Here is a 13,797-nt window from a genome sequence, read left to right on the forward strand (position 1 = left end):
TTTTACTGCTTGTTATCATTGGTGAATTTGTTTTTTGGTTTAGTTGCTCTTCTTTCTATTTTTTATTACTTTTTATTTTTAATAATATTTTTCTTTTTTGTGGTACACGGGCCTCTCACTGTTGTGGCCTCTCCCGTTGTGGAGCACAGACGGGAACCAGACGCACAGGCTCAGTGGCCATGGCTCACAGGCCTAGCCGCTCCACGGCATGTGGGATCTTCCTGGACTGGGGCACGAACCCTTGTCCCCTGCATCAGCAGGCGGACTCTCAAACCACTGTGCCACCAGGGAAACCCAATATTTTTCTATTTTAATACTTTAATTAATTTATTCATCTTCTTTCTTTCTTTCTTTCTTTTTCTCCCTTTTCTTCTGAGCCCTGTTGCTGACAGGGTCTTGGTACTCTGGCCAGGTGTCAGGCCTCAGCTTCTGAGGTGGGAGAGCCGAGTTCAGGGCATTGGTCCACCAGATACCTCCGAGCCCCATGTAATATCAAAGGGTAAAAGCTCTCCCAGAGATCTCCATCTCCACACTAAGACCCAGCTCCACTCAACGACCAGCAAGCTACAGTGCTGGACACCCTATGACAAAGAACTAGCAAGACAGGAACACAAACCCACCCATTAGCAGAGGCTGCCTAAATCAGAATAAGTTCACAGACACCCCAAAACACACCACCGGACATGGTCCTGCCCACCAGAAGACAAGATCCAGTCTCATCCACAAGAACACAGGCACCAGTCCCCTCCACCAGAAAGCCTACACAACCCACTGAACAAACCTTAGTCACTGGGGGCAAACACCAAAAACAATGGGAACTACAAACCTGCAGCCGGTGAAACAGAGACCCCAAACACTTCAAGTTAAGCAAAATGAGAAGACAGAGAAACACACAGCAGATGAAGGAGCAAGGTAAAAATCCACCATACCAAACAAATGAAGAGGAAATAGGTAATCTCCCTGAAAAAGAATTCAGAGTAATGATAGTAAAGATGATCCAAAATCTTGGAAATATAATGGAGAAACTACAAGAAACATTTAACAAGGACCTAGAAGAACTAAAGAGCAAACAAACAATGATGAACAACAAAATACATGAAATTAAAAACTCTGTAGAAGGAATCAATAGCAGAATAACTAATGCAGAAGAACGGATAAGTGACGTGGAAGATAAAATAGTGGAAATAACTACCACAGAGCAGAATAAAGAATAAAGAATTAATAGAACTGAGGACATCCTCAGAGACCTCTGGGACAACAGTAAATGCACCAACATTCGAACTATAGGGGTCCCAGAAGAAGAGAAAAAGAAAGGGACTGAGAAAACATTTGAAGAGATTATAGTAGAAAACTTCCCTAATATGGGTAAGGAAATACTCAACAAGTCCAGGAAGCACAGAGACTCCCATACAGGATAAATCAAGGAGAAACACACCAAGACAGATATTAAACTGTCAAAAATTAAATACAAAGAAACAAAATTAATGCTCAGAAATGTCTTGCTTTCCTATACACTAATGATGAAAAATCTGAAAGAAAATTAAGGTAACACTCCCATTTATCACTGCAACAAAAAGAATAAAATACCTAAGTATAAAGCTACTTAAGGAGACAAAAGACCTGTATACAGAAAACTAAAAACAGTGATGAAAAAACTTAAAGATGATACAAAGAGATGGAGAGATATACCACGTTCTTGGATTGGAAGAATCAATATTGTGAAAATGACTATACTACCCAACGCAATCTACAGATTCAATGCAATCCTATCAAACTACCAATGGAATTTTTCACAGCACTAGAACAAAAAATTTCACAAGTTGAATGGAAACACAAAAGACCCCGAATAGCCAAAGCAACCTTGAGAAAGACAAATGGAGCTGGAGGAATCAGGCTCCCTCACTTCAGACTATACTACAAAGCCACGGTAATCGAGACAGTATGGTACTTGCACAAAAACAGAAACTTAGATCAATGGAACAGGATAGAAAGCCCAGAGATAAACCCACACACCTATGGTCACCTTATCTTTGATAAAGGAGGGAAGAATATACAGTGGAGAGAAGACAGCTTCTTCAGTAAGTGGTGCTGGGAAAACTGGACAGCTACATGTAAAGAATGAAATTAGAGCACTGCCTAACACCATACATAAAAATAAACTCAAAATGGATTAGGGACCTAAATATAAGGCCAGACACTTTAAAACTCTTAGAGGAAAACATAGGCAGAACACTCTATAACAGAAATCACAGCAAGATCCTTTATGACCCACTTCCTTGAGAAATGGATATAAAAACAAAAATAAACATATGGGACCTAATGAAAGTTAAAACATTTTGCACAGCAAAGGAAACCATAAACAAGATGAATAGACAACCCTCAGAATGGGAGAAAATATTTGCAAACAAAACAACTGACAAAGGATTAATCTCCAAAATATACAAGCAGCTCATGCAGCTCATTATCAAAAAAACCAACAACCCAATTCAAAAAATGGGCAGAAGACCCAAACAGACATTTCTCCAGAGAAGATACAGAGATTGCTAACAAACTCATGAAAGGATGCTCAACATCACTAATCATTAGAGAACTGCAAATCAAAACTACAATGAGGTATCACCTCACGCTGGTCAGTATGGCCATCATCAAAAAATCTACAATCAGTAAATGCTGGAGAAGGTGTGGAGAAAAGGGAACCCTCTTGCACTGTTGGTAGGAATGTAAATTGATACAGCTACTATTGAGAACAGTATGGAGGTTCCTCATAAATCTAAAAGTAGAACTACCATATGACTCGGCACTCCCACTACTGGGCATATACCCTGAGAAAACCATCATTCAAAGAGTCATGTACCACAATGTTCATTGCAGTTCTATTTACAATAGCCAGGACATGGAAGCAACCTAAGTGTCCATCAACAGATGAATGGATAAAGAAGATGTGGCACATATATACAATGGAATATTACTCAGCCATAAAAAGAAACGAAATTGAGTTATTTGTAGTGAAGTGGATGGACCTAGAGACTGTCCTACAGAGTGAAGGCCGTCAGAAAGAGAAAAACAAATACCATATGGTAACACACATATATGGAATCTAAAAAAAAAAAGTTTCTGAAGAATCTAGGGGCAGAATAGGAATAAAGACGCAGACATAGAGAATGGACTTGAGGACTTGGAGAGGGGGAAATTATTAAATTCCGATTAAATGAAAAAAATCATAAATGTTTATTTAGTGCTCATGTATGCTGTGGTGTTACATGCAGTGTAATTTTATTAAATTCTGATTAATCTGAGTTCTTGCCCTTGAAAGGCTTCTGGTCTAGCTGTAAGGGGGGCAGATTATGTGTCAATATAAATCACTAACATGTTTATATATCCAAGTAGATTGAAAGAAGTGGCAAAGGGTTGATAAACATTATAAGGAGTCTCAAAATTCTACTTTAGATTTGAGAGGTCATTTTAGAACTCAAGGAGATAGAATATGAATTGGGCTGAAAGATCTTAGATAATTAAAAGGCAGAGAAAGTCATGACTATACAGTGACATTGTTCATTTGTTTGATTGGTTGGTTATGGTTGGGGGGAGAGTTGATACAGAGTAGTAGTGGGAAATATGATAAAGCTAGGGACCAATTTCCAACTGTCCAGTCCTGTCATTTAAGGATTTATGCACTCACTGAATATTATCAAGGATCTGCTTTGTGTCAGACACTGTACAGTGTGCTGGGGATGCAAGAAAGAACTGGCCGTAAAACAGCTTACAATCTGGTGGGGTGTTGAGGAGGGAGGTGACAAATAATTAAACACAGTAAGGTAAGGTATTATACTATAGACCTAGGGAGATACGCAAGTTCACAGGAAGAACAGCTAACTTAGGTTGGGAGGGAGGTGGTTAGAGAAGGGAACAGGTGGCATCTAAGTAAAGAAAGAATAGATGCTGGTGAGAAGAAAGTGGAAGCGGGAAGATTCCAACAGAAGGAACAGCATGTGTTGCATTGAAAGACAAAGGAGACTGTCATACTGATGAAATTGCAAGTAGTTTAGCGCAGCCTGGCTGGACTGTGGAGGAAAAGGAGGAGATGAGGTTGGAGAGTTAAACTGGCTTGGATCATTGAGTGTCTAATATAAAATGCTAGGTAATTTAGAATTTATTATGAGGGCAAAAGGCTTCCATTGAAGCATTTCAAACAGGGTGGTAACTTGATTTTGGAAATACTGTGTGTTTTAGAAAGATTTTTCTCATTGCAGTGTGAAGAATTAATAGAGATAAAACAAAAGTAGAAACAGACTAGTCTGTTGCTGTCTTTCAGGAGGGAGAGGATAGTATTCTGGATAAAGAGATAAAAAAAGAAGTAAATGGTTTCAAGAGGTATTTAGGAGATAGGAACAGTAGAATCTATTGGATTATAGGGGAACAAGGGAGAGCAAAGAATCAAAGCAACTAATATTCCCAACTTGAGCAGTTCAGTTGATTGATGAAGCTGTTACCTGAAATAGGAAATGCAGGGAGAACAGAAGGTGTGGAGTGGTAAATAATGATGACTGGGGATTACTAACTGTTGCCATGGGAATGGTGGATGATTTGTCAAGAAGGGTTGTACAGAAGAGGACTAAGGCTCAACCTCTGAGGAACAGGTGGAGGATGAAACACTTGAAAATTAGACTGAAAAGAAGGATCCAAGGAACTAGCATGGAAATCAGGAGGGTATATTGTCATGGAAACTAAGTGAAGAGTGCGTTTCTGAGTTTAAGCAAATAAACAATAGAAATAAGACGTCGAGTGGAAGGAGTCCATTGGCTTGTGACAGCAAAAAGTTTCTGGTGACCTTTGTTATAACATTTTCCATAGAGTTCTGAATATATGGGTACAGTGAGTGTAGGCCTTTCTTTTAAAGATGTTAGATTTAGGTAGGAAAAGGGAACTAAAGAGAGGGGCTGGGGGATGGGATGTGGGATCACAAGTTTGAGAAAAGTTTTTATTTTTAATAAGTTGGCAGAGACTTGAACCAGTTGAACTGCTGATAGGAAGTCCTAGTAGATATAATAACATTGACAGTATATAGGAGATAGAGTGAATCATTATATTTGGATAGGAAAGAAAAGGATTTTGTATACAAGTGGAGGAATTAGCAGTTAGAAACTGCCTCTTCACATCAATATTTTACAGATGCTGCAATGTTCATTAGTACAGCTTTTCTATTTAGATTGTATAAAATACTTGCATCTTGAATTCACTACTTTAGTTCTTTGGAATTAAATCTCGGGCCATTTGGCCGAGAACTCATTAGTTAAAGGAAAATTTGAGGCAAAGTCTAGGATGATTACATTATCAAAAGAACCAATTACAAACGTAATCTAATAAATTTCTTTGGAGTTTAGTTCTTTGCTATGGTGGCACTTTCAAAACAAATGGCAGTTTAAAAACAAGTTTCTTACTAATATCTGCTACTGTTCTTTTACATACCATGAATACGTATTCAAATGGCTAGATCTCAAATTTACCAGTAATCATTTCATTTTAATCAGCTAACTGCTGATAGCCCAGACGAACATCTTGTGTGAAATTTTACTTAGCACATCTCTTAGAAGACTGAAGTGTCAGAACATCTCAGGTAGGCTGCTGCAGAGACCAGCTGCACTGGAGGAGTGCTGCCCCAAAACATCTGGAACATTATTCAGAGTGTGAGGGAGTACATATGCTTATGAAGGAGGCCTTCACATTTCCTGTGATCAGGCGCTTTCAAAGATTCCAAGTTCCATACACTTTCCCATCAACTTTTCTTTTATAGAACTTTTGATAGAATTACAATTTGTTGATTAGATTCTTTGATCGAAAGAAAAAGGGCTAATATTTCTGGAGACTGGACTTGAATAATGTACCAAATAAAGCACTGTGAAGAGTAAATTCTAAGAACCGACCTGTTGTCTGAATCAGGAGAATCTGTTACATATTGTTTTCTTTCTATTTTTCTGCGGATTTGAAGGGGAAGAAAAGTATAATTGAACTCCTAGGAAAGGAGAGGGATAAGATAAAGTTTCATGGGCTAAATTTTCATAACTATTATAATGATGATTAATATTTGTTGAACGCCCAGTCTGTGCTAGGCACGTACAGACACTTCACATATATTGTTATTTCTATTCCTTGTAACAATCCTTGCAAGTAAATATTCTTTTTTTTTTAATGTTTTTGGTTGGGAAACTACTGACCAGTAGAGACTAATTTACCTCTGATTATTTCACTAGTAGATTAGGGACCAGATACTTGGATTCACTTTGGACTGAATTTTTTTCTCTTTTCACACCTTCTGCTCCTATCCAAAGAAACTGGAGAAGAATTTTGAAATAATGTTAATAATAATATGAGTACTTCAGCTATTACTTTATTTATTTGATTGGAGAGGGCTATCAGCATTTTGTTCCTTTTATATGATATGTCTACTCATAGGCACTTGTAAAGAACTCATGTAAAGAGAGCAACAAATGTCTGTTTTATAATATACTGCTTACAAATTTTGGATAAATGTAAATGATTTAGTTCTATTGTAACTGAAGACACAAGGGTAATTTGAAAATTAATTTGTTTTCTCACTTTGATTCATTTTCACTTAGAAGGTGCGTGTTTAGCAGATTACTAACCAGTGCAGATATGGAGGGCATAACTGCTATTATGTGATTTTTCAAGACTAGCCTAGACACACTTGTCAAAACTAAGATAATATGTTTATATATTTTATTAGTGTCTGCTGTCTTCTTAGGATCATCATGCGAACTTTGCTTGTATGAATTTTCTTTAGTCAGGTTACCTATTCAGCTGGAGTATAGAGGGAAGAAGGGCCCTCTTTCAAGGCAATTGCCTTAATATTTATGTCTTATTGTTTATTTAATTATTATTTAGACACTGATGGAGATGCCTCTCTCCCTACCTCACCTACTTCATCCCTTTTTATGAAGTAGAGACAACCTAATCTGGTCATTGTCCTTTCTGAAAATCCTTGTCTTACTTGCTTCAGTAACTTCCTTGATACCTCAAGTTCCTACTCTGTAAAGATGGGACATTAATTAATACCTACTGAGGCAGGCTCTCGTTGGGACTATATGAGATGTTACATGTGAAGATAGCATGGTAATACTTGACACAGATTAAGTGCTCAAAAAGCATTAGTGTGATTAATATGAATCAGAAGAACTCATGTGATTAATTTCACACCATCACGATCACTCGTTCATTTTGATATCTCTGAACTTCTGACTCGGATTTCATTCATTCCACAAACATTTACTGGAATGTGTGTCATTGATTTAGGTGTTGGGGATATGAATGGACAAAACAGATACAATTTTTCACCCTCACTGAATCATACAGTTTAGTAGGAGAGACAAAGAGTAAATAAGATAAATAGGAAAACATATGGTATGTTAGATAGTAAATTCTGGAAAAGAAATAAAGCAGGGAAAGAGGAGAGGAGATAATGGGAGTAGGTTTATGATATATAATGGTTGGCCAGGAAACTGCCCTGAGAAGAAACATTTGAATAAGAACATATGAATAAAGGACCAAATCATAAAGATATGTTTGGGGAAGGAGATACAAGCATAGGGAAGAGCAAGTGCAATAGATCTGAGACAGGAGAATTCTTAGCAAGTTCAAAAAAACAGCATGGAAGGTGTTGTGAAATGTTTTTATATCCATAGAAAATATGGGAGTTTTACCAGGTGGATCTTCTTCACAAATCCTCAGGGATCCAGCCTTCATTATAGTTCATCTCTATTTCTAGGTACTAGCCATTATCCTCAGAGTCCAAGATGGCCCTAATTACATTCTAAAGCCCAGGCTTAGTGGAAAACAAACAAAAAAAGCAGCACAGTATGCTCAGTAGCTGCACCTTAGGGAGGGTTCAGAGAGACTGCCAAAGCAAATGGCTGCTTATATGCCATTGGCCGAAACTTAGTAACCTGCCTCACTTCACTACAAGGGAGGCTAGGAAATATAGTCTTCCCTCCAGGGAAGCCATTTGCATGGTGAAGACTTCAATCATTATGGAAGAAGGGGGAAAATATTTGGGGGGACAACTAGCAGTCTCTGCTGCCGTCCACCTCACCTAACGTCCTCATGAACAAAGGGCAAGATGATGAAATTTAAAAGGCACCTATGATGTTTTCTTTCTTTCTTTCTTTTTTTAACTACAAAGAGCAGGGCACTCTCATTTATAGATCAAATTAGGTTGAGGACAGAGTATACTGCAGCTGAGTTATTGGTGAACTGACCTAGGTGTGGACACCTTAGGGATTATTATTTTTTAACATCTTTATCGGAGTATAATTGCTTTACAATAGTGTGTTGGTTTCTGCTTTATAACAAAGTGAATCAGCTATACATGTACATTTGTCGCCATATCTCCTCTCTCTTGCATCTCCCTCCCCCGCATCCCACCACTCTAGGTGGTCACAAAGCACCGAGCTGATCTCCCTGTGCTATGTGGCTGCTTCCCACTAGCTATCTATTTTACATTTGGTAGTGTATATATGTCCATGCCACTCTGTCACTTCATCCCAGCTTACCCTTCACCCTCCCTGTGTCCTCAAGTCCATTCTCTACGGCTGCGTCTTTATTCCTGTCCTGCTCCTAGCTTCTTCAGAAACTTTTTTTTTTTAGATTCCATATATATGTGTTACAAACGATATTTGTTTTTCTCTTTCTGACTTACTTCACCCTTTATGACAGTCTCCATGTCCATACACCTCACTACAAATAACTCAATTTCATTTCTGCTTACAGCTGAGTAATATTCCATGGTATATATGTGCCAACCTTCTTTAAACATTCATCTGTCAATGGACATTTAGGTTGCTCCCATGTCCTGGCTATTGTAAATAGAGCTGCAATGAACTTTGTGGTACTTGACCCTTTTTGAATTATGGTTTTCTCAGGGTATATGCCCAGTAGTGGGATTGCTAGGTTGTATGGTAGTTCTATTTTTAGTTTTTTAAGGAACCTCCATACTGTTCTCAATAGTGGCTGTATCAATTTACATTCCCACCAACAGTGCAAGAGGGTTCACTTTTGTCCACACCCTCTCCAGCATTTATTATTTGTAGATTTTTTGATGATGGCCATACTGACCAGTGTGAGGTGATACCTCATTGTAATTTTGATTTGCATTTCTCTAATGATTAGTGATGTTGAGCATCCTTTCATGTGTTTATTGACAAGCTTTATCTTCTTTGGAGAAATGTCTATTTAGGTCCTCTGCCCAATTTTGGATTGGGTTGTTTGTTTTTTTGATATTGAGCTGCATGAGCTGCTTGTATATTTTGGAGATTAATCCTTTGTCAGTTGCTTCATTTGCAAATATTTTCTCCCATTTAGGGGGTTGACTTTTCGTCTTGTTTATGTTTTCCTTTGCTGTGCAAAAGCTTTTAAGTTTCATTAGGTCCCGTTTATTTATTTTTGTTTTTATTTCCATTTTTCTAGGAGGTGGGTCAAAAGGGATCTAGCTGTGATTTATGTCATAGAGTGTTCTGCCTATGTTTTCCTCTCCAGTTTTATAGAGTCTGGCCTTGCATTTAGTTCTTTAAGACATTTTAAGTTTCTTTTTGTGTATGGTGTTGGGGAGTGTTCTAATCTCATTCTTTTACATGTAGCTGTCCAGTTTTCCCAGCACCACTTATTGAAGAGACTGTTTTTTCTCCATTGTATATTCTTGCCTCCTTTATCAAAAATAAGGTGACCATAGGTGGGTGGGTTTATCTCTGGGCTTTTTATCCTGTTCCATTGATCTGTATTTCTGTTTTTGAGCCAGTACCATACTGTCTTGATTACTGTAGCTTTGTAGTATAGTCTGAAGTCAGGGAGCATGATTCCTCCAGCTCCATTTTTCTTTCTCAATATTGCTTTGGCTATTCAGGGTCTTTTGTGTCTCCATACAAATTGTGAAATTATTTGTTTTAGTTCTGTGAAATATGCCATTGGTAGCTGATAGGGATTGCATTGAATCTGTAGGTTGCTTTGGGTAGTATAGTCATTTTCACGATGTTGATTCTTCCAATCCAGGAACATGGTATATCTCTCCCCCTGTTCGTATCATCTTTCATTTCTTTCATCAGTGTCTTATTGTTTTCTGCATACAGGTCTTTTGTCTCCTTAGGTAGGTTTATTCCTAGGTATTTTATTCTTTTTGTTGCAGTGGTAAATGGAGTGTTTCCTTAATTTCTCTTTCAGATTTTTCATCATTAGTGTATAGGAATGGAAGAGATTTCTGTGCATTAATTTTGTATCCTGCTACTTTACCAAATTTATTGATTAGCTCTAGTAGTTTTCTGGTAGCATCTTCAGGATTCTCTATGTATAGTATCAAGTCATCTGCAAACAGTGACAGCTTTACTTCTTTTCTGATTTGGATTCTTTTTATTTCTTTTCCTTCTCTGATTTCTGTAGCTAAAACTTGCAAATCTATGTTGAATAATAGTGGTGACAGTGGAAAACCTTGTCTGGTTCCTGATCTTAGTGGAATTGGTTTCAGTTTTTCACCATTAAGAACGATGTTGCCTGTGGGTTTGTCATATATGGCCTTTATTATGTTGAGGTAAATTCCCTCGATGCCTTCTTTCTGGAGGGTATTTATCATAAATGGGTATTGAATTTTGTCAAAAGCTTTTTCTGCATCTATTGAGATAACCACATGGTTTTTATCCTTCTATTTGTTAATATAGTGTATCACATTGATTGATTTGCACACATTGAAGAATCCTTGCATTCCTGGGATAAACCCCACTTGAACATTGTGTATGATCCTTTTAATGTGCTGTTGGATTCTGTTTGCTAGTATTTTGTTGAGGATATTTGCATCTATGTTCATCAGTGACATTGGCCTGTAGTTTTCTTTCTTTGTGACATCTTTGGTTTTGGTATCAGGGTGATGGTGGCCTTTTTGAATGAGTTTGGGAGTGTTCCTCCCTCTGTTATATTTTGGAAGAGTTTGAGAAGGATAGTTGTTAGCTCTTCTCTAAATGTTTGATAGAATTCACCTCTAAGCCGTCTGGTCCTTGGCCTTTCTTTTTGGAAGATTTTTAATCACCGTCTGTATTTCAGTGCTTGCGATTGGCCTGTTTATATTTTCTATTTCTTCCTGGTTCAGTCTCAGAAGGTTGTGCTTTTCTAAGAATTTGTCCATTTCTTCAAGGTTGTTCATTTTATTGGCATATAGCTGCTTACAGTAATCTCTCATGATCCTTTGTATTTCTGCAGTGTCGGTTGTTACTTCTCCCATTTCATTTCTAATTCTATTGTTTTGCGTCTTCTCCCTTTTTTTCATGATGAGTCTACCTAATGGTTTATCAATTTTGTTTATCTTCTGAAAGAACCACGTTTTAATTTTATTGATCGTTGCTGTTGTTTCCTTCATTGTTTTTCATTTATTTCTGATCTGATCTGTATGATTTATTTCCTTCTGCTAACTTGAGGGTTTTTTTGTTCTTCTTTCTCTAATTGCTTTAGGTGTAAGGTTAGGTTGTTTATTTGAGATGTTTCTTGTTTCTTGAGGTCGGATTGTATTGCTATAAATTTCCTTCTTAGAAGTGCTTTTGATGCATCCCATAGGTTTTGGGTTGTCGTGTTTTCCTTTTCATTTGTTTCTAGGTATTTCTTTATTTCTTCTTTGATTTCTTCATTGATCTCTTGGTTAGTTAGTAGTGTATTGTTTAGCCTCCACGTGTTTTTTTTTTGTGTGTGTGTGTGGTACGTGGGCCTCTCACTGCTGCGGCCTCTCCTGTTGCAGAGCACAGGCTCTGGATGCGCAGGCCCAGCGGCCACAGCTCAGAGGCCCAGCCGCTCCGCTGCATGCCGGATCCTCCCAGACCAGGGCACAAACCTGCGTCCCCCGCATCGGCAGGCGGACTCCCAACCACTGCGCCACCAGGGCAGCCCATGTGTTTGTATTTTTTACAGATTTTTCCTGTAATTGATATCCAGTCTCATACCCTTGTGGTTGGAAAAGATACTTGATACACTTTCAATATTCTTAAATTTACCAGGGCTTGATTTGTGCCCAAGATATGATCTATCCTAGAGAACATTCCAGCAGCACTTGAGAAGAAAGTGTAATCTGCTGTTTTTGGATGGAATGTCCTATAAATATCAATTAAGTCCATCTTGTTTAATGTATCATTTAAAGCTTTTGTTTCCTTATTTATTTTCATTTTGGATGATCCGTCTATTGGTGAAAGTGGGGTGTTAAAGTCCCCTACTATTTGTTGCTGTCAATTTCCCTTTTTATGGCTGTTACCATTTGCCTTATGTATTAAAGTGCTCCTATGTTGGGTGCATAAATATTTACAATTGTTATATCTTCTCCTTGGATTGATCAGTTGATCATTATGTAGTATCCTTCATTGTCTCTTTTAATAGTCTTTATTTTAAAGTCTATTTTTTCTGATATGAGAGTTGCTACTCCAGCTTTCTTTTGTTTTCCATTTACATGGGATATCCTTTTCCATCCCCTCACTTTCAAATTGTATGTGTCCCTAGGCCTGAACTGGGTCTCTTGTAGACAGCATATACACGGGTCTTCTTTTTGTATCCGTTCAGTCAGTCTGTGTCTTTGGTTGGAGCATTTAATCCATTTACATTTAAGGTAGTTATCAATATATATGTTCCTATTACCATTTCCTTAATTGTTTTAGGTTTGTTATTATAGGTCTTTTCCTTCTCTTCTGTTTCCTGCCTAGAGAAGTTTCTCTAGTGTTTGTTGTAAAGCTGGTTTGGTGGTGCTGAATTCTCTTAGTTTTTCTTTTTTGTAAAGGTTTTAATTTCTCCATCAAATCTGAATGAGATCCTTGCTGGATATAGTAATCTTGGTTATAGCATTTTCCCTTTCATCACTTTAAATATGTCTTGCTATTCCCTTCTGGCTTGCAGAGTTTCTGCTGAAAGATCAGCTCTTAACCTTATAGAGATTCCCTTGTATGTTATTTGTTGCTTTTCCCTTGCTGCTTTTAATATTTTTTCTTTGTATTTAATTTTTGATAGTTTGAGTAATATGTGTCTTGGTGTGTTTCTCCTTGGATTTATCCTGTATGGGACTCTCTGCAGTTTCTGGACTTGAATGAGTATTTCCTCTCCCATATTAGGGAAGTTTTCAACTATAATCTCTTCAAATATTTTCTCAGTCCCTTACTTTTTCTCTTCTTCTTCTGGGACCCCTATAATTCGAATGTTCGTGCATTTAATGTTATCCCAGTGTTCTCTGAGACTGTCCTCAATTCTTTTCATTCTTTTTTCTTTATTCTGCTCTGTGGTAGTTATTTCCACTACTTTATCTTCCAGGTCACTTATCCGTTCTTCTACCTCAGTTATTTTGCTATTGATTCCTTCTAGAGGATTTTTAATTTCATGTATTTTTTTGTTCTTCATTATTTGTTTGCTGTTTAGTTCTTCTAGGTCCTTTTTAAATGTTTCTTATATTTCCTCCATTCTATTTTGAAGATTTTGGATCATCTTTACTATCATTACTCTGAATTCTTTTTCAGGTAGATTGCCTATTTCCTCTTCATTTGTTTGGTCTGGTGGGTTTTTACCTTGCTCCTTCATATGCTGTGTATTTCTCTGTCTTCTCATTTTGTTTAACTTACTGTGTTTGGCGTCTCCTTTTCATGGGCTGCAGGTTCGTAGTTCCCATTGTTTTTGGTGTATGCCTCCAGTGGGTAAGGTTCGTTCAGTGGGTTGTGTAGCTTCCTGGTGGAGGCAACTGGTGTCTGTGTTCTGGTGGATGAGAGTGGATCTTGTCTTTCTGGTGGG

Source organism: Lagenorhynchus albirostris, chromosome 6 (assembly GCF_949774975.1).
Source record: "Lagenorhynchus albirostris chromosome 6, mLagAlb1.1, whole genome shotgun sequence".
Lineage (NCBI taxonomy): Eukaryota > Metazoa > Chordata > Mammalia > Artiodactyla > Delphinidae > Lagenorhynchus > Lagenorhynchus albirostris.